The sequence below is a fragment of the Carcharhinus amblyrhynchos genome, chromosome 13 (genome assembly GCF_965287045.1).
Source record: "Carcharhinus amblyrhynchos chromosome 13, sCarAmb.v2.hapA, whole genome shotgun sequence".
NCBI lineage: Eukaryota > Metazoa > Chordata > Chondrichthyes > Carcharhiniformes > Carcharhinidae > Carcharhinus > Carcharhinus amblyrhynchos.
This window is the reverse complement of record NC_137336.1, coordinates 70,501,264-70,523,320: the sequence shown is the minus strand read 5'-3', so window position 1 is coordinate 70,523,320 and position 22,057 is coordinate 70,501,264. Positions and strand designations below refer to the sequence as shown.

Genomic DNA, 22,057 nt, shown 5'->3' with positions numbered 1-22,057 from the left:
TACGCCGTAGCAAACACTACAAAGGTTTTAGAATCAGCATCCTTTGAACACCTCCCCTGCACACCTCGCCTCGCGCCCCCCCCACTCCATGATTTCAGCCCAAAAAGCAGAACTGTTTGCCCTGATTCAGGCTTACGTCCTGGTGGCTGGCCGTTCTACTAACATCTATACTGATTCTCAGTACGCCATTGGTGTTACCCATGATTCTGGTCAGTTATGGGCCCAGTGAGGTTTTTTTACCTCCTCGGGTTCCCCAATCCAAAATTCCCTTTTTGTTCAGAACCTACTGCAGGCTATCCTTCTCCCCACAATACTGGCTGTTATTAAGTGTGCAGCCACACATTGGACTCGTCATTGGTCACTAAGGGTAATGCCCTGGCTGATTGTGCTGCCAAGGCTGCTGCCCTCTGGCGCTACGGTTGTGCCATCCAGGTGATAAACTGCTTGCCTCCTTTGAACACGCTGGTCATGCCAGATATAACCACTATTCAGCGCTTTACAGGGGGACACCCCTGCTTCCGAACAAGACCTGTGGAAGACACACGCATCAACAGATCTCTGGATTACTCCAGCCAGCCAAGTTTGTGTACCTGATGCATTATTACCTTTATTGCTTGATTGCTTGCACTCAGATACGCACCTTGGCAAGGAGGGAATGTGTGGAATATTGCTCCTCATGTGGTGGCACCCACGATTAATTGAAGCAGCCCAATCCCGTATTATGTCATGTTTGATATGTCGACAAAATAATGTGCCCAATGGTATCAATAGTCAACGAGGTAGCATCCCCTTGCCAGGTGACCCATTTGATTGCATCCAGTTAGATTTTATAGAATTATCGCGTGCACATTGCTACAAACATTGTGTTGTGATTGTTGATGTGTTTAGCCATTAGGTCAAGGCATTTCCCCACCACGAATAAGAATGCCTGTACAGTAGTAAAATTATTGACAGAAATTATACCCAGATTTGGCATACCCCAATAGATTAGTTCAGACAATGGTCCGCACTTTGTTGGAGAAATTAATAAGAAATTGTGTGACATACTACACATTCAGCATAGCTCCATTGTGCCTACCACCCCCAGGCAGCACAAACAGTGGAAAGAGCTAAGCTAGCCAAACTCACATCTGAAACCATTCTAAATTGGTTAAAAGCCATAGCCCTTGACCACACGAGAATAACACCCCACTCCACCACCGGACTATCAACTGCTGAAATAGTCTATGGTAGGCCAACCAGAGCGCCCTGGGATGCAATTATGAGCCCGCCCACGCAGATAGCTTTCCATGTTATGGGTAACAAAATGCAGAAGTACTTCCACTAGCTGACATCGTCTTTTAAGTTTCTGCATTCACAGGTACAGTGAGCCTTTGTACCAAACCAGCGGATGGAGCCAGATCCTGAGACGCAGACCAACTTCATTGGACCCCAGGTAGGAGATCTAGTACTAATAAGGAACTGGGATTGGCCCAACCTTGGGCCCCGGTGGAAAAGACCATTCCAAGTTCTCCTCCAGACTCCAACTGCAATCAAGATTAAAGATCAGCGTCGCTGGATACATCTGAGTGACTGTAAACAGTGGACAACAGTACCGACTGATAAACCATGAAGTTTATTCTCATCATCCTCAGTCTTTCGGCTATCCCTCTGATACGAGGACAACCAATCCAAAGGAAAAGAAGTCTGGGAAATGGACATTTGCACTCTAATACTTTTCTGCACATGTCTTATCTGTATACACTGCAGTCAAACCTCAGTAAGTGTTGGGTATGTTCACATATTCCTGATGTGGAGATGCCGGCGTTGTAAACACAATTAGAAATCTCATAACACCAGGTTAGATTCCAACAGGTTTATTTGGTAGCAAACACCACTAGCTTTCGGGACTTTTCCCCTTCGTCAGGCGAGTGGAGAGTTCCGATACAAACAGAGCATATAAAGGCACACACACAGTCTACAGAATACTGATTAGAATCGAGTCTTTACAACTATTCAAGTCTTAAAGGTGCAGACACTGTGAGTGGAGAGAGCATTAAGCACAGGTTAAAGAGATGTGTATTGTCTCCAGACAGGACAGTAAGTGAGATGTTGCAAGCCCAGGCAAGTCATGGGCGTTACAAATAGTGTGACATGAACCCTAGATCCCAGTTGAGGCCGTCCTCATGCATGCAGAACTTGGCTATCAGTTTCCACTGAGCGACTCTGCGCTGTCATGTGTCGCGAAGGCCGCCTTGGAGAATGCTTACCCGAAGATCACAGGCCGAATGCCCGTGACCGCTGAAGTGTTTGCCAACAGGAAGAGAACAGTCTTGCCTTATGATTGTCGAGCAGTGTTCATTCATCTGTTATCGTAGCATCTGCATGGTCTCCCCAATATATCATAGAACATTACAGCACAGAAACAGGCCTTTTGGCCCTTCTTGGCTGTGCTGAACCATTTTTCTGCCTAGTCCCACTGACCTGCACCTGGACCATATCTCTGCACACCGCTCTCATCCATGTACCTGTCCAAGTTTATCTTAAGTGTTAAAAGTGAGTCCGCTTTCACCACTTCATCTGGCAGCTCATTCCACACTCCCAAAACTCTCTGTGTGAAGAACCGCACCGCTCCACCCCCCTCCCCCCCCCCCCCCAAATATTCCCTTTAAACTTTTCCCCCTTCACTCTTAACCTACGTCCTCTGGTTTTTTTTCTCCCCTAGCCTCAGTGGAAAAAGCCTGCTACTCTATTTATACCCATCATAATTTTATACACCTCTATCAAATCTCCCCTCATTCTTCTACGCATCATACCTCAGGACATCCTTTCCTGCAGCGTATCAGGTAGACAATGTTAGCTGAGTTGCATAAGTATGTGCCGTGTACCTGGTGGATGGTGTTCTCATGTGAGATGATGGCATCTGTGCTGGTGATCTGACATGTCTTGTAGAAGTTGCTGAGGCAGGGTTGCATGGTGCCGTGGTCACTGTTCTCCTGAAGGCTGGGTAGTTTGCTGCGGACAATGGTCCGTTTGAGGTTGTGCGGTTGTTTGAAGGCAAGAAGTGGGGGTGTGGGGATGGCCTTGGCGAGATATTCATCTTCATCAATGACACGTTGAAGGCTCCGGAGAAGATGCGTCTCCGCTCCAGGGAAGTACTGGACAACGAAGGGTACTCTGTCCACCGTGTCCCATGTTCGTCTATTGAAGAGGTCAGTGCAGTTTTTCGCTGTGGCGCGTCAGAACTGTCGATCGATGAGTCAAGCGCCATATCCTGTTTTAATGAGGGCATCTTTCAGCGTCTGCAGGTGTCTATTGTGATCCTCCTCATCTGAGCAGATCCAGTGTATACTGAGGGCTTGTCCGTAGGGAATGGTTTCTTTAACATGTTTAGGGTGGAAGCTGGAGAAGTGAAGCATCATGAGGTTATCTGTGGGCTTGCGGTTCAGTGAAGTGCTGAGGTGACTATCCTTAATGGAGATGCGTGTGTTCAAGAATGCAACCAATTCCAGAGAATGGTCTATGGTGAGTCTGATGGTGGGATGGAACTTGTTGATGTCATCATACAGCTGTTTCAGTGATTGTTCACCATGAGTCCCAAGGAAGAAAATGTCATCGACATATGTAGTGTATGATATCAGTTGAAGGTCCTGTGCAGTGAAGAAGTTAGAAAGAAGGCGGCTAAGAGGGGACCTTATTGAAACATATAAGATGATTAGAGGTTTAGATTAGGGTGGACAGTGATAGCCTTTTTCCTCGGATGGAGAAAGCTAGCACGAGGGGGCATGGCTTTAAATTAAGGGGTGGTAGTTATAGGACGGATGTCAGAGGTAGGTTCTTTACTCAGAGGGTGGTGAGGGATTGGAATGCCCTGCCTGCTGTTGTAAATGCGCCTAGTTTGGGGGCGTTTAAGAAATCCGTGGATAGGTTTATGGATGGAAAGGGATTGGTTTAGGTTAGAGGGTCACTGCTTTTTAATTGGTTGGCGCAACATCGGGGGCTGAAGGGCCTGTTCTGCGCTGTAATGTTCTATGTTCTATATGCTCGAGCCTGTGCATGAAGATGTTGGCAAATTGAAGTGCGAATTTGGTCCCCATGGCTGTTCTGTGTTTCTGGATGAAGAACTGGTTGTTGAAACTGAAGATATTGTGGTCCAGGATGAAGCGGATGAGTTGTAAAACTGCATCTGGAAACTGGCAGTTGTCGGCGTTGAGTACTGAGGCAGTTGCAGCAATGCCATCGTCGTGGGGGATGCTGGTGTAGACTGCCAAGACATCCATTGTGATGAGGAGTGCTCCTGGTTCAACTGCTCCATCTATGCTGAGTTTCTGTAGGAAGACATATTCCTACCCAGACCAAAGGAGGGATCCCCTTGTTCTCCATTCTCTTATCTACACAGGAAACAATAGGGTGGATATTGCATCAAAATGGGACTGAATGTGGGAGATGAAGGGGGTCCCAGACTATAGGAGGTAACTACCAAGTAGATAGTACCAGTGATGTTTCTACTCTGAAAACTGCTGGGCATAACTTGACGTCCTTTATTCATAGCTTCAAACCCAAATATAATAGGTCAGGCTCCCCACCCCATTTTGTTGTCATGAACCAGCAGAATGAATCCATATCTATCATTAGAAATGGGACTAAGCCGGCAGGCCGTAGTAACTGTACCCAGACTTTCAATGTCACTGAGGGCCACCAAAGGGACATGCTGAAAATTGAGTGTTCTAACAGCACTGCTGAACTAAGGATGGATGCTGAACTACGGAGCGACATGACTGCGAGCCTACTTTGTCTGCGGATACAACGCCTATCCATGGCTCCCTTCGGACTGGGCAGGATCTTGCTATCTCGCGTATGTGGTCCCCTATATCCAACAGTATGACTCCCTAAGCTACACCTTTTGAGATCAAAATGGGCTAGCACAGAAACCCAGCAGTTTTGGATGATAGCCTTTCCTCTCTATGGTACAGCCAAAGCTGCCGAAAAACTGATCAACATGGCCTCAGCTCTCAAGAAAATAGCCAATAACACAGCAGACGGTCTAGAAAGTATAGGAATGGCTATATCTGAAGTATTGGCAGAAGTGATTGTCATCCAAACGGCAGCCATTCAAAACCAAATGGCTTTGTACTATTTACTGGCTGAATCAGGAGGCACGTGCACTCTAATGGGAACAGAGTGTTGCACCTTTATCCCCGATTCCTCTGAAAATATAACAAGCATAGCTAATCGCATTAGAGAGACAGCAGATAAGATCAGAACAGCAGGGCATAAACTCAAACATCACCCCCCCCCCCCCCCCCCCCCACCCCCAGTTGGTGGCCATTTGGTAACATATTTGGAGATTGGGGAGGAATAATAGTATGCCTGGGAATCTTGGTCGTGTTGGTCATTTTATTTCTTCTCAAATGCCTATGTAATTATTTGTTGTGTTTTTCTAGCGGTCCCCTGTAAAACAATTTATGAGTTAGTTATCATGGAGTGATAAAAGGAAGGAATGAGATATTAAAGAGTTAATGTCCACTGTAGAGGGCAAGGTAAACTATTGAGCTTGAAGAACGGCAGAGAAACAACTCATGGGAGCAAACTGAGAGAACAAGGTAACCACATGCTCCAGCTTGCTGAGCACAGCTGGGGTACAAGTTTAGCTAAGTACGTGACAATGTTCTCTTTTGCATCAATAGGTAGTGTATCTTAAAGACTTATGCTTATGTTCTGATGGGTTTGGGGTTGTTACTAGTAAATGCTAATATCTGAATAGAATGTTCTTTCTTAAGCAGCAAATCCTGTAACTAAGCATTTTTGATTGAATCGGATGATGTATGCTTAAATCTAGACGTTTTCGATCAAACCAGGTGATGTGTGCTTAAGTCTCGTTTGAAATCACATCTACCTGATGCAATAGTAAAACTCAATAAAAGGGGTCAGCCTTGTTACTCCGGGCATTTTTTGCTAACTGACTTGTAGCAGCAGCATGGTAGCACAGTAGTTAGAACTGCTGCTTCACAGCTCCTGGGATTTGGGTTCCCGGCCTGGGTCACTGCCTATGTGGAGTCTGCGCATTCTCCTCGTGTCTGCATGGGTTTCCTTCAGGTGCTTCGGTTTCCTCCCATGGTCCAAAGATGTGCGGGTTAGGTTGATTGGCCATGCTAAATTAACCTTTAGTGTCCCATGGTGTGTAGCTTACAGGGATTAGCGGGTAAATACGTAGGGATACGGGGATAGGGCCTGGGTGGGGTTGTCGTCGGTGCAGACTCAATGGGCCGAATGGCCTCTTTCTGTACTGTAGGGTTTCTACAATTCACTGAGTGGAAGTGGCAAAGGTTAGCCAACCTACTTATGTAGGACAACAAAGAACTTTGATTTTGCCAACGCTTGATGTTTGCCTTTGTACCAAGGACAGAAGAGTCTCGTGAAAAACGAACATAACACCACAGCATAATCTTCTGTGTTACAGTACATCAGTCTCTCACTTGCTGAGTGTTACAGATACAGTATAACCAGCTCTGTGGGTTACAGTACATCAGTCTCATTTACTGTAACTCACTGTCAGCATGACCATCTGTTTTACAGTGAGTCTCACTTGCTGAGTGTTACAGTTACAGTACAACCATCTGTTATAATACATCACTCTCTCACTTGCTGAGTGTTAAGTATAACCAGCTCTGTGTGTTAAAGTACATCAGTCTCACTTACTGTAACTGCAAATTATCAGCATGACCATTTGTGTTTTACAGCAAGTCTCTCACTTGCTGAGTGTTACAGTTGCAGTATAACCATCTGTGAGTTACAGTACAATTTCACTTGCTGAGTGGTACAGTATAACTATGTATTACAGTACAGTCTCACTTGAGAGTGTTAGTTGCAGTATAACTGTTACAGTAGTCACTTGCTGAGTGCTACAGTACAACCATCTGTGTTACTATATATCAGTCTCAATTGCTGAGTGTTACAGATAGAGTGTAACCAGCTGTGTTACAGTGCATCAGTTTCACTTACTCTAACTGCACCACTGTCAGCATAACCATCTGTATTTTACAGTAAGTCTCTCACTTGCTTAGTGTTAAGATATAACCATCTGTGTGTTACAGTACATCAGTCTCTCACTGAGTGTTACATTATAACCACCTGTGTGTTAAAATACATCAGTCTCCTCACTTGCTGAGTGATACAATATAGTCATTTGTGTGTTACAGTACAGTCTCACTTACTGTAACTGCACCACTGTCAGCATGACCATCTGTGTTTTACAGTAAGTCTTTCATTTGCTGTGTTACAGTATAATCATCCGTGAGTTACCGTACAGTCTTACTTGCTGTGTTACAGTATAACCATTTGTGTGTTACAGTATAGCCTCTCACTTGGAGTGTTCCAGTGTAACTATGTATTACAGTCTCTCACTTGCTGAGTGTTACAATATACCCCTCTGTGTTACTATATATCAGTCTCACTTGCTGAGTGTTACAGATATAGTATAACCAGTTCTGTGTTACAGTTCAGTCTCACTTACTGTAACTGCCCCACTGTCAGCATAACCATCTGTGTTTCACAGCAAGTCTCACTTAGTGAGTGTTAAAGTATAACCATCTGCGTGTTACAGTATCAGTCTCTCACTTGCTGAGTATTACAGTTATACTACAACCATCTGTATGTCACAATGCATCAGTCTCTCACTGGCTGAGTGTTATAGCATAAACATCTGTGTGTTGCAGCACATCAGTCTCTCACTTGCTGAGTGATACAGTATAACCGTGTTTTACAGTACAGTCTCATTTGCTGAGGGTTACAGTTACAGTATAACCATCTGTATGTTACTATATATATCAGTCTCACTTGCTGAGTGTTACAGATACAGTATAACCAGCTGTGTTACAGTACATCAGTCTCACTTACTGTAACTGCATCACTGTCAGCATGACCATGTGTTTTACAGTAAGTCTCACTTGCTGTGTTAGTTACAGTATAACCTGAGTTACAGTACAATCCCTCACTTGCTGAGTGTTACAGTTACAAAATAACCATCTGTCTGTTACTACATATCAGTCCCTCACTTGCTGAGTGTTACAGATACAGTATAACCAGCTGTGTTACAGTATATCAGTCTCACTGCAACAGCACCACTATCAGCATAACCATGTGTTTTACAGTAAGTCTCTCACTTGCTGAGTGTTACAGTACAACCATTTATGTGTTACAATACATCAGTCTCTCACTTGGAGTGTTACAGTATAACCATGTGTGATACAGTACAACCATCTGTGTGATACAGTACAGTGTCTCACTTGTTGAGTGTTACAGTTCAGTCTCACTTGCTGAGTGTTAGGTACAGTATAACCATCAACATGTTACAGTACATCAGTTTCTCACTTGCTGTGTTACAGTCACACTATAATCAGCTGTGTGTTAAAGTACATAAGTCTCTTACTGAGAGTTACAGCTACATTATAACCAGCTCTGTGTGTTACAGTACATCAGTCTTACTTGCTGAGTGGTGCGGTTACAGATCTGTGTTTTACAGTAAATCTCTCAATGTTAGTTATAATAGAATCATAGAAACCATAGAGTACAGAAAGAGACCATTTGGCCCATCGAGTCTGCACTGACCACAATCCCACCCAGGCCCCACCCCCATATTTTACCCACTAACCTACGCATCTCAGGACACTAAGGAGCAATCAACATAATCTGCACATCTTTGGCCTGTAGGAAAAAACAGGAGCACCCAGACGAAACTCACACAGACACAAGGAGAATGTGCAAACTCCACACAGACAGTGACTCAAGCTGGGAATCGAACCCTGGAGCTGTGAAGCAGCAGTGCTAACTACTGTGCTACCATGCTGCCCAAAGCCTACTGCATGCGGTATTCTCAGGCAGTCTCCCATCCAAGTACTAACCAGGTCTGAGTCTGCTTAGCTTCCGATATCAAACGAGATCAGGCGCTTTCAGACTAGTATGGCCACAGTGTTAATGCAATATAACATAACCGTCTGTATTACAGTTCAGTCTCTCACTTGCTGAGTGTTACAGATACAGTATAATCAGCTGTGTTACAGTACATCAGTCACTCACTTGCTGACTGTTGGTTACACTATAACTATATTTGTGTGTTGCAGCACTTCAGTCTCTGACTGTGTGGTGCAGTTACAGTACATCAACCCCTCACTGTGTGACAGTACATCAATTTCACGGCATTAAAGTCACGGATCACCAGTCTCACACTCGCCAGCGGCGCTACACTTACATCGGCCTCGCAGTGTCACAGTCTCAGGTTCACTGCCAGTGTGTGGGTTAGTACATCAGTCTCTCCATCAAAGTTAAAATGCACGGTTCTCACACTCGCTGAGTTTTGGTACCTCACTCTCTCACTCAACATGAAACAATCACAAAACAGCAGGACGATACTGACCCACTCTTCACGCGCTGCACCAGAAAACAGTTTCCGGGATCAGTCAGCTTTATTTCCGGGTCATACACATTTTGCACGGGGGAAGGATCAGTGGGTCGTACAGGTTAGGGGGAGGGGTTAGTGCGTTGCCCAGGGTCTGGGGGAAGAGTTAGCGTGTTGCACAGCGTGTGGGGAAAGAGATGGTGATTTGTAAACGGTGTGGGTGAGGGGTTAGCCGGCTGCACGGGGTGTGGGTGAGGAGTTGGCCGGCTGCACGGGGTGTGGGTGAGGGGTTGGCCGGCTGCACGGGGTGTGGGTGAGGAGTTAGCCGGCTGCACGGGGTGTGGGTGAGGGGTTGGCCGGCTGCACGGGGTGTGGGTGAGGAGTTAGCCGGCTGCACGGGGTGTGGGTGAGGGGTTAGCCGGCTGCACGGGGTGTGGGTGAGGGGCTGGTCACTCCCACATGGAGCACCTCGCAAATTTTGATGGTATCTGGCAGGATCTTTCAAAAGTTAATTGGGGGAGTCTGTGGGAAGGCAAAAGGACATCTGTTAAGTGGGAGGCTTTCAAAATTGTGTTAACCAGGATTCAGGGTAAGCACGTTCCTCTTAAAGTGAGGGGCAAGGCTGGTTGATTTAGGGAACCCTGGATGACTTGGGATATTGAGGGCCTGGTCAAGAAGAAGAAAGAGGCACATGATATGCGTAGGCAGCTGGGATCAAGTGAATTCCTTGAAGAGTATAGTGAGTGTAGGAATAGAGTTAAGAGAGAAATCAGGAGGGCAAAAAGGGGGCACAAAATTGTTTAGGCAGATAAGGCGAAGGAGAATCCAAAGAGCTTCTACAAATACATAAAAGCCAGAAGAGTAATTAGGGAGACCTCTCACGGCCTCTTAAGGATCAACAAGGTCATGTATGTGCGGATCCACAAGAGATGGGTGAGATCCTAAATGAATATTTCTCATCAGTATTTACTGTTGAGAAAAGCATAAATATTAGGGAACTTGGGGAAATAAATAGTGATGTCTTGAGGAATGTACATATTACAAGGAGGAGATGCTTGAAGTCTTAAAGCGCATCAAGGCAGATAAACCCCTGGGACCTGATGAAGTGTATCCTAGGACATTGTGGGAGGCCAGGGAGGAAACTGCTGTTGTCTACATGGACTTTAGCAAGGCCTTTGACAAGGTTCCATATAATAGGTTGTTGCATAAGGTTAAATTGAATGGCAGATGGAGTTTAATTTAGATAATTGCAAGGTGATGCATTTTAATCGATTGAACTAGGACAGGAATTACTGAATGATAGGACATTGCGGAGAGTGACAGAGCAAAGAGAGCTAGGAGTATAGGTTCATAGCTCCTTGAAAGTGGAGTCACAGATGGACAGAGTGGCGAAGAAGGCATTCAGCATGCTTGGTTTTACTGGTCAGAACATTGAATTCAAGAGTTGGGACATCTTGTTGAAGCTGTACAAGACATTGGTAAGGCCACACTTGGATTGCTGTGTACAGTTCTGGTCATCCTATTATAGAAAGAGTGCAGAAAAGATTTACTAGGACACTACCAGGACTTGATGGTTTGTGTTATAAGGAGAGGCTAGATAGACTGGGACTTTTTTTCTGGAACGTAGGAGACTTAGGGGTGATCTTATAGAGGTCAATAAAATAATGAGGAGCATAGATCAGCTAGATAGTCAGTATCTTTTCCGAAGGGTTGGGGAGTCTAAAACTAGAGGTCATAGGTTTAAGGGGAGGGGGGAGATACAAAACATAGAAAAATACAGCACAATACAGGCCCTTCAGCCCATTGAGTTGTGCCAAACATGTCCCTACCTTAGAGATTACTAGGCATACTATAACTCTATCTTACTAAGTTCCATGTACTTATCTAAAAGTCTCTGAAAAGACCCTGTCAAATCCGCCTCCATCACCGTTGCTGGCAGCCCATTCCACGCACCCACCACCTTCTGAGTGAAAATCGTACCCCTGACATCTCCTCTGTACCTACTCCCCAACACCTTAAACCTGTGTCCTCTTGTGGCAACCATTTCAGCCCCTGACTATCCACCCGATCAATATCTCTTAACATCTTATACACCTCTATCAGATCACCCTTCATTGTTCTTCTCTCCAAGGAGAATAGGCCGAGCTCTCTCAACCTATCCTCATAAGGCATGCTCCCCAATTCAGGCAACATCCTTGTAAATCTCCTCTGCACCCTTTCTGTGGCTTCCACATCCTCCCTGTAATGAGGTGACCAGAACTGAGCACAGTACTCCAAATGGGGTCTGACCAGCGTCCTATTTAGCTGCAACATTATCTCTCGACTCCTAAACTCAATTCTTCGATTGATGAAAGCCATACGCCTTCTTAACCACAGCTTCAATTTGCGCAGCTGCTTTGAGCATCCTATGAACTCGGATCCCAAGATCCTTCTGATCTTCCACACTGCCAAGAGTCCTACCATTAGTATTATATTCTACCATCCTATTTGATCTGCCAAAATGAACCACTTCACACTTCTCTGGATTGAACTCCGTCTGCCACTTCTCCACCCAATCTTGCATCCTATCAATGTCTCGCTGCAATTTCTGACATCCGTCCACACTATCCATGCAGACTATGACCCATCTATAACCACTCTTTGCCTTCTGTGGGCAAGCCAGTTCTGGATCCACAAAGCAATGTCCTCTTGGATCCCATGCCCCCTCACTTTCTCAATAAGCCTTGCATGGGGTACATTATCAAATGCCTTGCTGAAGTCCATATATACTACTATTCCTTCATCAATGTGCTTAGTCACATCTTCAAAAAAATTCAATCAAGCTCATAAGGCATGATCTGCCTTTGACAAAGCCCTGCTGACTGTTCTTCAAATGTTCATAAATCTTGCCTTTCAGGATCTTCTCCATCAGCTTACCAACCACTTAGGTTAGACTCACTGGTCTATAATTTCCAGGGCTATCTCTACTCCCTTTCTTGAATAAAGGAACAACATCCGCAATCTTCCACAACCTCTCTCGCATCCATTGATGATGCAAAGATGAGCCAGAGGCTCAGCAATCTCCTCCCTCGCCTCCCAGAGTAGCCCGGGATACATCCCATCCGGTCCTGGCAACTTATCTAATGATGCTTTTCAAAAGCTCCAACACATCTCTTTCCTAATATCTACATGCTCAAGACACAAGTGTCCAGAGGGCAATTTTTTCACACACAGGGTGGAGAGTGTCTGTAACAAGCTGCCAGAGATAGTAGTAGTAGATGTGGGTATAATTTTGTCTCTTAAAAAGCATTTGGACAGTTACATGTGTAAGATTGGTGTGGAGGGATGTGGGCAATTGGGACTAGCTTACAAGTTTAAAAAAAGGGCAGCATGGACAAGTTCAGCCGAAGGGCCTGTTTCTATGCAGTAAATCTCTCAAAAACCTGTGAGCACTACATTTTCAATAGTGCACAATGTTAATCAGCCAGTAGTTGTTTCTTTTGTACATACTGGGCACTCTCTCATTGAGCAACATCCCGAACACTAATTCATGCAACTCCTAATCTATTCTGTCAGATCTTACACTTAACGTGCTACTTTCCCACAAAACAAGTTTTCTGGAATAAGCCACATGAAACATAGAAATATTCTTGAAACAGTGATTGCAGCGAATTAAGTGATGCTCAATCATTGGGAATCGAGCGCTCACAAACTGAAAATAATTTGGAGAGGATCCCCCAACTAGTCATCAAACGGTGATGATTAGGCAATACCAGTGCCAGGAAATTCAAATAATAATTCTCCAGTTGCTGGCTGCGGCATAAACAGCTGGATGCCTTCAATCTTTACATATGAATACATGATTTTTGTGCGATCAGGCATAATTTTCTCCCCATCCCTTGAGTTAAACTGAAATAATGCAGTACCGACTTTATATAAATCTGTTAACCTCACAATGAATTGTAAAAGGATTGCCTATTATTGAATGGTGGAAGTTGTTGAAAATATACAAGGTGACCAGGTTAGAATCAAATGCCCCTGAGTAACGTGGAGGTGACAGCTTCCTTGCTGGTGTAGAGGTTAGTATCCCCGCCTGTCACGTGGGTGATTGGGGTTCAGTTCCCTAGCGGTGTGCTATCAAATTCAATGACAACATTGTGGCGTGTCAGTTTTGATTTAATTCCAGCATAAGCTGCCAATTCCTCCTGGAGCATCTTGCCAGGCACTGTATTCTCAACAGGCAGCACTTTTAACCAACTAATAGCCATCTTTTTTGTTTTGACTGGGCACTCTCTCTTTGAGCAGCACCCTGAAGCTATTCTGTCAAATGTCTCAATGTCAACAAAATGAGGGAGATTGTCACCAATCTCAGGAAGCGTAAAGGAGAACATGCTCCTGCCTACATCAATCAGGATAAAGTAGAAAGGGTCAAGAGCTTCAAGTTTTTAGGTGTCCAGATCACCAACAACCTGTCCTGGGTCCCCCCATGCCAACACCATAGTTAAGAAAGCCCACCAATGCCTGTGTTTGCTCAGAAGACTAAAAATATTTAGTATGTCAACTACAACTCTCACTAACTTTTACATTTACACCATAGGAAGCATTCTTTCTGGTTGTAATACAGCTTGGTATGGCTCCTGCTTTGCCCAAGACTACAAGGAACTATAAAAGGTGGTGAATGTAACCCAATCCATCACACAAACCAGCCTCCCATCTGTTGATTCTGTCTACACTTTCCGCTGCCTCGGCAAAGCAGCCACGCACCCCGGACATTCTCTCTTCCACTTTCTTCCGCTGGGAAAAAGATGCAAAAGTCTGAGGTCATATACCAATTGACTCAAGAACAGCTTCTTCCTTGCTGCTGTCAGACTTTTGAATAGACACCTTATCTTTCTCTACACCTTAGCTCTGACTGTAGCACGACATTCTGCACTGTATCATTTTCTTTTCGATGAATGGTATGCTTTGTTTTTATAGCAGACAGAAATAATCCTTTTCACTGTATGTTAATACATGTGACAATAATAAATAAAATCTTGCACTCAATATGCTACTTTCCCACAAAACAAATTTTTTGGGATAATCCACATGTAACTTAAAAACATTCTTGAATCAGTGAGTGCAGCAAATTCATTAATGCTCAATCGACAGGAATCAAGCTTTCACACGGTGTAAATGATCTGGAGGCCAGAATTCTCCATTCACCTGACGAAGGGGCAAACCCCAAAAGCTTGTGAGTTTACTATTAAATAAATTGGTTGGACTTTGACCTGGTGTTGTGAAACTTCTTACTGTGTTTACCCCAATCCAACGCCGGCACCTCTACATCACAACTTGGATCACAGCAGCTTCCTTGTTAGTGCAGAGGTTAGTATCCCTGCCTGTCAAGCTTCAGGGTTCAATTCCCAGATGGAGGGCTGCCAAGTTCAGTGACAGTGGTGCAGCATGTCAGTTTTGATTTAATTCCAGCATGGGCTGCCCATTCCATCTGGAGCACATCGCCAAATACTACATTCTCAATGGTGCAGAAAGGCACCACTGTTAACCAGCCGGTAGTTGTTTCATTTGTACAGATACTCTCTCATTGAGCAGCACACCAAACACTTTAATTCGTGCAACGCCGAAGCTGTTCCATCAGATCTTGTACTCAACGTGCTATTTTCTGATAAAATAAATATTCTAGAATAAGCCACACGAAACATAAAAAATGCTTCAAACAGTGAGTGCAGCAAATTAATTAATGCATTAATTAATACATTCAATGGCAGTCCAGCGCTCACACACCAAGTAATCTGGAGAGGATCCAACATCGAGTTGCTGTTCACCAACCATTCATGACATAATACCAATGCAAGGAGATTCAAATGATAATTCTTCCTTCCCCAGCTGCAACAAGAACAACTGGATGGCTTCAATCTTTACACATGAACACATTGGGGGGATGTTTTTTGTGCGATCAAGCATGATTTTTTCCCACCTCTTGTGTTGATCTGAAATGATGCGGTATCGACTTTGTATAGATCAGCGGTACGGTAGCACAATGGTTAGCACTGCTGCTCCACAGCTCTAGGGATCCGGGTTCGATTCCCAGCTTGGGAGACTGTGAATTTGCACATTCTCCTTGTGTCTGTGCGGGTTTTGTCCGGTTTCCTCCCACAGTCCAAAGATGTGCATGTTAGGTTGTTTGGCCATGCTAAAATTGCCCTTAGTGTCCTGAGATGCATAGGTTAGAGGGATTAGCAGGTAAATATATGGGGATATGGGGGTAGGGCCTGGGTGGGATTGTGGTCAGTGCAGACTCGATGGACCGAATGGCCTCTTCCTGTACTTCAGGATTTCTATGATCTGTCAACCTCACAATGAGTTGCAAAAGAATTGCCTATTAATTTTTGGATGGTGGAAGTTGACGAAAACATACAAAGTGACCAGGTTAGAATCAAATGCCCCGAGCAACAGGGACCGCAGCAGCTTGTGAGTGGAGAGGTTAGTATTGTCACCTGTCAAGCGGGCGATTGGCGTTCAGTTCTCCGCAGGGATGCTGCCAAGTTCAGTGACAGCATGTCAGTTTTGATTTGATTCCAGCATGGGCTGCCAGTTCCACTGGAGCACTCTGCTAAGCACTGCACGCACAACAAGCACCACTGTTAACCAGCCAGTAGTCGTTTCATTTGCACAGAACGGGCACTCTCTTTTTTGAGCCGCACCCCTGAACACTCTAATTCATGCAACTCCTAAGCTCCTAAATGTTATGCATGAAATCAAACAAAATTAGTTCAATTATTTTAGAGTGTTTAGCTTTGCATCAAGATTCTGCAGAAATTAATGCCTTGGCTAGTGTCCCTCATATAGTGTTTGTGAAAGAAGTGGATATTGCAGAGTTTAGCAGCATGGAGGCTAATTTTACTCTGTTCATGAGTGAAACAGTTCTGGTTTCTGATTAATGCAAAACTGAATCTGAATCTATTTTGTTACGCAGTACAGTAACAGTTGATGTATTAGCTCCTCGTAAATAGGGGTGAAATATCATAATTTTTTAGCAGATTCACAGAAGTTACCTCTAAAAGTAAACCAAAAAAAGTTTTACATTTTTTGTTTTGTTGAAAACTAAGCCCATAAAAGACAGTAAATTGATGAGGTGCAATTTCAAATCATCACAATCTACAGCCAATTTATGGGACCAAATTAATTTGGTTTTCTTTGTATATAATTTCTCCAAATTATTTCAGAACATTTAAACAAACAAAGCAGTTTTTCAATTAGATTAGGTATTGGATGTTGAACCTTCCCCTTTACCGAGTTTTTTTTGTACTAATTATGTTATGTGGCCATTGCACATGTCTGTAACACATCCCCAATGCATTATTTGCACCTATTTATGGTCAAATTTATTCAAACCGAGGCAAATTTAATAGGCATATCTGTTCTACCTCAGCTGACTGGGTCATTCTTCCAATTTGGCTGGCAGCCCTGATATCCAACAGCTGCAGTGGTCACACATAGTAAAGTTAAACATACAAAGATAATTGATTCTCAAGGTATAGATATAGGGAGCTTAATCTTTTTTAATGATTATTCTCAAAGTTAGGATATTTTACTTCCTATTGTTTCCCCCCGTTAATGTCAGTATGTAATGTCACAACTTCTCAATAGACTTGTTGATTAACTAAATCCAGGGCTCTGATCTGCAGCTTGACCTGTGGCAAGAATCTGAGGTGGTCACATCTTGCTGTAAAAGGACAAACATGCAAACATTACAGCACTTAATTTCCCTGTGTTTATTATTACCCTCCACCCAAACTGCATTGTTCTCAGTACTTGGGGACAGGTTGATTCTTAACCCCTCTTTACAATTTTCATAGAACAAAGAACAAGATCAGCCCGGGAAACAGGCCCTTCGGCCCAACGAGCCCGCGCCGCCATCTCAACACCACCAGTCCCCCTCTCCACCCACGACCCCTGTCTAATGTTTTATGGCCACCCAGATTGAGGGAATCTGATTTAGGGACAATTTATTCCTGCCAATCAGCCTAACAGCACATCTTTGGGGTGTGGGAGGAAACCGGAGCACCTGGAGAAAACCCACGCAAGCACGGGGAGAATGCGCAAACTCCCAAATCCATGTGTCTGCACAGCAATCAGCAATAGTCACTGAGCTGTCGTCTTGCCCAGTATCTTGTCCAGTTTAGGCTCACTAACGACATGAAGCACTAGGCCAATCTCGAACAACCAAGAGCAGCCCCAGTACGACCCATCGCGTGTATGCCCCTCGTTGAACACGAGGTGGACCGACTTAAAACCTGTGAATGAAAAGAGAAAAAACATTATTATCATACCATGTCCATTTACATTACCAGGGACACCCCAATGCTAATGACCCTTATTTAAAACAATCTCCTATATCCACCCATCTCCAACCCAGTCATGTGCCTGTCTAAGTTACTCTTAAATGACTCTAGTGTGTTTGCCTCCACCACCTTACTTGGCAGAGCATTCCATACCCCCACTACCCTCTGTGTGACAAACCTCCCTCTAATATCTGTGTTGTACCTCTCCCCCCTCACCTTAAGTCCATGGCCCCTTGTCCTATGTGTCTCTATCATGGGCACCAAGATTGGGGGAAAGGCAAATTGTGCGGAGGGTGTGGAGAGTCTGCAGAAGGATCTAGATAGGCTGGGCGAATGGGCCAGGAAATGGCAAATGGAATTTAATGTTGGCAAGTGTGAGGTGGTCCACTTTGGTAGGAAGAATGGTAGGAAGGACTATTACTTACGGGGCGAAAAACTGCAGCAGGCGACGGTGCAGAGGGACCTCGGGGTCCTTGTGCATGAGTCGCAAAAACCCAGCCTGCAGGTGCAGCAGGTGGTCAGGAAGGCGAATGGGATGCTGGCCTTCATAGCGAGGGGGATTGAATATAAAAGTAGGGAGGTCTTGCTGCAGCTGTATAGGGCATTGGTGAGGCCGCAGCTGGAGTACTGTGTGCAGTTTTGGGCGCCGCACCTGCGCAAGGATATTTTGGCCTTGGAGGGAGTGCAGAGGAGGTTTACTAGGCTGATACCGGAGTTGAGGGGGTTGAGCTATGAGGAGAGGCTGAATAAACTAGGCTTGTACTCGTTAGAGTTTAGAAGAATGAGGGGAGATCTCATTGAGACGTATAAGATGATGAATGGGATGGATAGGATAGAGGTGGAAAGACTCTTCCCGCTCAAAAAAGACAGTAGGACTAGGGGGCACAGCCTCAAGATAAAGGGGGGGCGGTTCAGAACGGAGTTGAGGAGGAACTTCTTCACTCAGAGGGTGGTGAATCTCTGGAATTCTCTGCCCGTTGAAGTGGTGGAGGCTGCCTCGCTAAATATTTTTAAGAAGCGGGTTGATGGGTTTTTGATAAGAGAGGGGATTAAGGGTTATGGGGAGAGGGCGGGAAAGTGGAACTGAGCCACGACAGATCAGCCATGATCTTATTGAATGGCGGGGCAGGCTCGAAGGGCCAGATGGCCTACTCCTGCTCCTATTTCTTATGTTCTTATGAAATAGCTTACCTCTGTTTACTTTATCTATACCCTTCATAATCTTATATACCTCTATTAGATCCCCCCTCAGTCGGCGTCTTTCAAGGGAAAAGAGCCCCAATTTCTTCAATCTTTCCTCATACCCCAGTCCTTCCATACCAGGCAACATCCTGGTAAACCTCCTCTGCACTGTCTCCAGAGTCTCCACGTCCTTCCGGTAGTAAGGTGACCAGAACTGGATGCAGTACTCTAAATGCGGCCTAACCAACGTTCTGTACAACTGCAACACTAGACTCCAGCTCTTATATTCTATACCCCTTCCTATAAAGGCTAACATACCATAGGCTTTCTTCACCACACTCTCCACTTGCACTGCCACCTTCAAAGACTTGTGCACTTGCACCCCCAGGTCTCGCTGTGACTCTATACTCCTTACGGGCTTACCCTTTACCATATAACTCCCCCCTACATTATTCCGGCCAAAATGCATCACCTCACATTTATCCGGATCAAACTCCATTTGCCATGTATCTGCCCAATCAACCAGCCTATCAATATCCCGCTGTATTGCCAGACACTGCTCCTCACTGCCTGCCAATCCAGCCATCTTGGTGTCATCAGCAAATTTGCTGATCACACCACCTATCCCTCTTCCAAATCATTTATATACACTACAAAGAGAAGAGGTCCCAGTACTGTGCCCTGCGGCACCCCACTAGTGACAGACCTCCAGCTAGAAAAAGACCCCTCCGCTACTACTCTCTGACTCCTCTTTGCAAGCCAGTTCTCTACCCATCTAGATACCTGACCACATCTCCCATGAGCTTTAATCTTCTGTACCAACCTACCATGAGGGACTTTGTCAAACGCCTTACTGAAATCCATATAGACGACATCAACGGCTCGTCCTTCGTCGACCGTTTTTGTCACCTCCTCAAAGAATTCTACCAGATTTGTAAGGCAAGACTTCCCCTTGACAAAGCCATGCTGCGTATCCTTAATCAGATCACAACGCTCTAAGTGCGCATACATCCTATCCCTAAGAATCCTCTCCATCAACTTACCTACCACTGACGTTAAGCTCACCGGCCTATTGTTACCCGGGCTATCCCTCCTACCCTTTTTAAACAACGGTACCACGTTCGCTATCCTCCAGTCCTCTGGGACCTCACCTGTATCCAAAGAAGAGACAAAGATTTGCATCAGAGGCCCAGCAATCTCATCCCTCGCCTCTCTAAGCAGCCTAGGATAAATGCAATCGGGCCCTGGAGATTTATCGGTTTTTAATGCCCTCTAAGAGCCCTAACACTTCTTCCCTCGTAATCAATAGATCTTTCAATTGGTCTACCACTCCCTCAATGACTGTACTAGACATCAAGCCCCTCTCCTTCGTGAATACCGACGCAAAGTATTCATTCAGGATTCTGAAAGAAATGGCGGAGGTTATAGTGGATGCATTGGTGGTTATTTTCCAGACGTCGCTGGATTCCGGGGAAGTGCCGGAAGATTGGAAAACGGCTAATGTTACGCCGTTGTTTAAGAAGGGTGCCAGGCAAAAGGCAGGGAATTATAGGCCGGTTAGTTTAACGTCTGTGGTAGGTAAAATGTTAGAATCCGTCATTAAGGAGGAAATTGCGAGGCATCTTGAAGGCAATTGCTTGATAGAGCAGACGCAGCACGGTTTCATTAAAGGGAAGTCGTGTCTGACAAATTTACTGGAGTTCTATGAGGATGTGTCTAGGGCGGTCGATAGAGGAGAGCCGGTGGATGTGGTCTTTCTGGATTTTCAGAAGGCGTTTGACAAAGTACCTCATAAGAGGTTATTGCAGAAGGTCAGGGGACTTGGAGTTGGGGGTAGGGTGTTAGCGTGGATAGAGGATTGGTTGTCAAATAGGAGGCAGAGAGTGGGGGTCAACGGGTGCTATTCGGATTGGCGGATGGTGACTAGTGGAGTGCCCCAGGGGTCGGTGCTGGGGCCTCAGCTTTTTACCATTTATATAGATGATCTGGAGGAGGGAACCGAGTGTAGGGTGTCGAAATTTGCGGATGACACCAAGATTGGGGGAACGGCAAATTGTGCGGAGGGTGTGGAGAGTCTGCAGAAGGATCTAGATAGGCTGGGCGAATGGGCCAGGAAATGGCAAATGGAATTTAATGTTGGCAAGTGTGAGGTGGTCCACTTTGGTCGGAAGAATGGTAGGAAGGACTATTACTTACGGGGCGAAAAACTGCAGCAGGCGACGGTGCAGAGGGACCTCGGGGTCCTTGTGCATGAGTCGCAAAAACCCAGCTTGCAGGTGCAGCAGGTGGTCAGGAAGGCGAATGGGATGCTGGCCTTCATAGCGAAGGGGATTGAATATAAAAGTAGGGAGGTCTTGCTGCAGCTGTATAGGGCATTGGTGAGGCTGCAGCTGGAGTACTGTGTGCAGTTTTGGGCGCCGCACCTGCGCAAAGATATTTTGGCCTTGGAGGGAGTGCAGAGGAGGTTTACTAGGCTGATACCAGAGTTGAGGGGGTTGAACTATGAGGAGAGGCTGAATGAACTAGGCTTGTACTCGTTAGAGTTTAGAAGAATGAGGGGAGATCTCATTGAGACGTATAAGATGATGAATGGGATGGATAGGATAGAGGTGGAGAGACTCTTCCCACTGAAAAAAGACAGTAGGACTAGGGGGCACAGCCTCAAGATAAAGGGGGGGCATTTTAGAACGGAGTTGAGGAGGAACTTCTTCACTCAAAGGGTGGTGAATCTCTGGAATTCTCTACCCATTGAAGTGGTGGAGGCTGCCTCGCTAAATATTTTCAAGAAGCGGGTTGATGGGTTTTTGATAAGAGAGGGGATTAAGGGTTATGGGGAGAGGGCCGGAAAGTGGAACTGAGCCACGACAGATCAGCCATGATCTTATTGAATGGCGGGGCAGGCTCAAAGGGCCAGATGGCCTACTCCTGCTCCTATTTCTTATGTTCTTATGTTCTTATCTCCCCCATTCCCTCTGCCTCTAAGCACAATTCCCCACGTTTGTCCCTGAGAGGACCAATTTTACCCCTAGCCACCCTTTTGTTCTTAAGATAGGAGTAAAACGCCTTTGGATTCTCCTTAACCCTACCTGCCAAAGCCATCTCATTCCCCCTCTTTGCTCTCCTAACTCCCCGTTTGAGATCCCTCCTACTCTCTCTGTACTCCTCCAACGCTCTCTCC

The 22,057-nt window shown here is 45.3% G+C and overlaps 1 protein-coding gene and 1 pseudogene across 2 annotated transcripts in view; both read right to left on the bottom strand.

Moving 5' to 3' along the window:
- Positions 1–9,451, bottom strand: part of ssbp1 (single-stranded DNA binding protein 1) — a 53,825-nt gene extending 44,374 nt beyond the window's left edge. The window contains exon 1 of one of the 2 annotated variants that reach the window (XM_080201807.1): positions 9,392–9,451. The gene's annotated coding sequence lies outside the window, so the exon portion shown is untranslated. Of the gene's footprint in view, positions 1–9,226; positions 9,343–9,391 lie in introns of those variants that run through there. The other variant, XM_080201808.1, reaches the window with a different exon arrangement.
- On the bottom strand, positions 8,831–8,949 carry LOC145352016 (5S ribosomal RNA; annotated as a pseudogene).
- Positions 9,452–22,057: the final 12,606 nt, after the last annotated feature.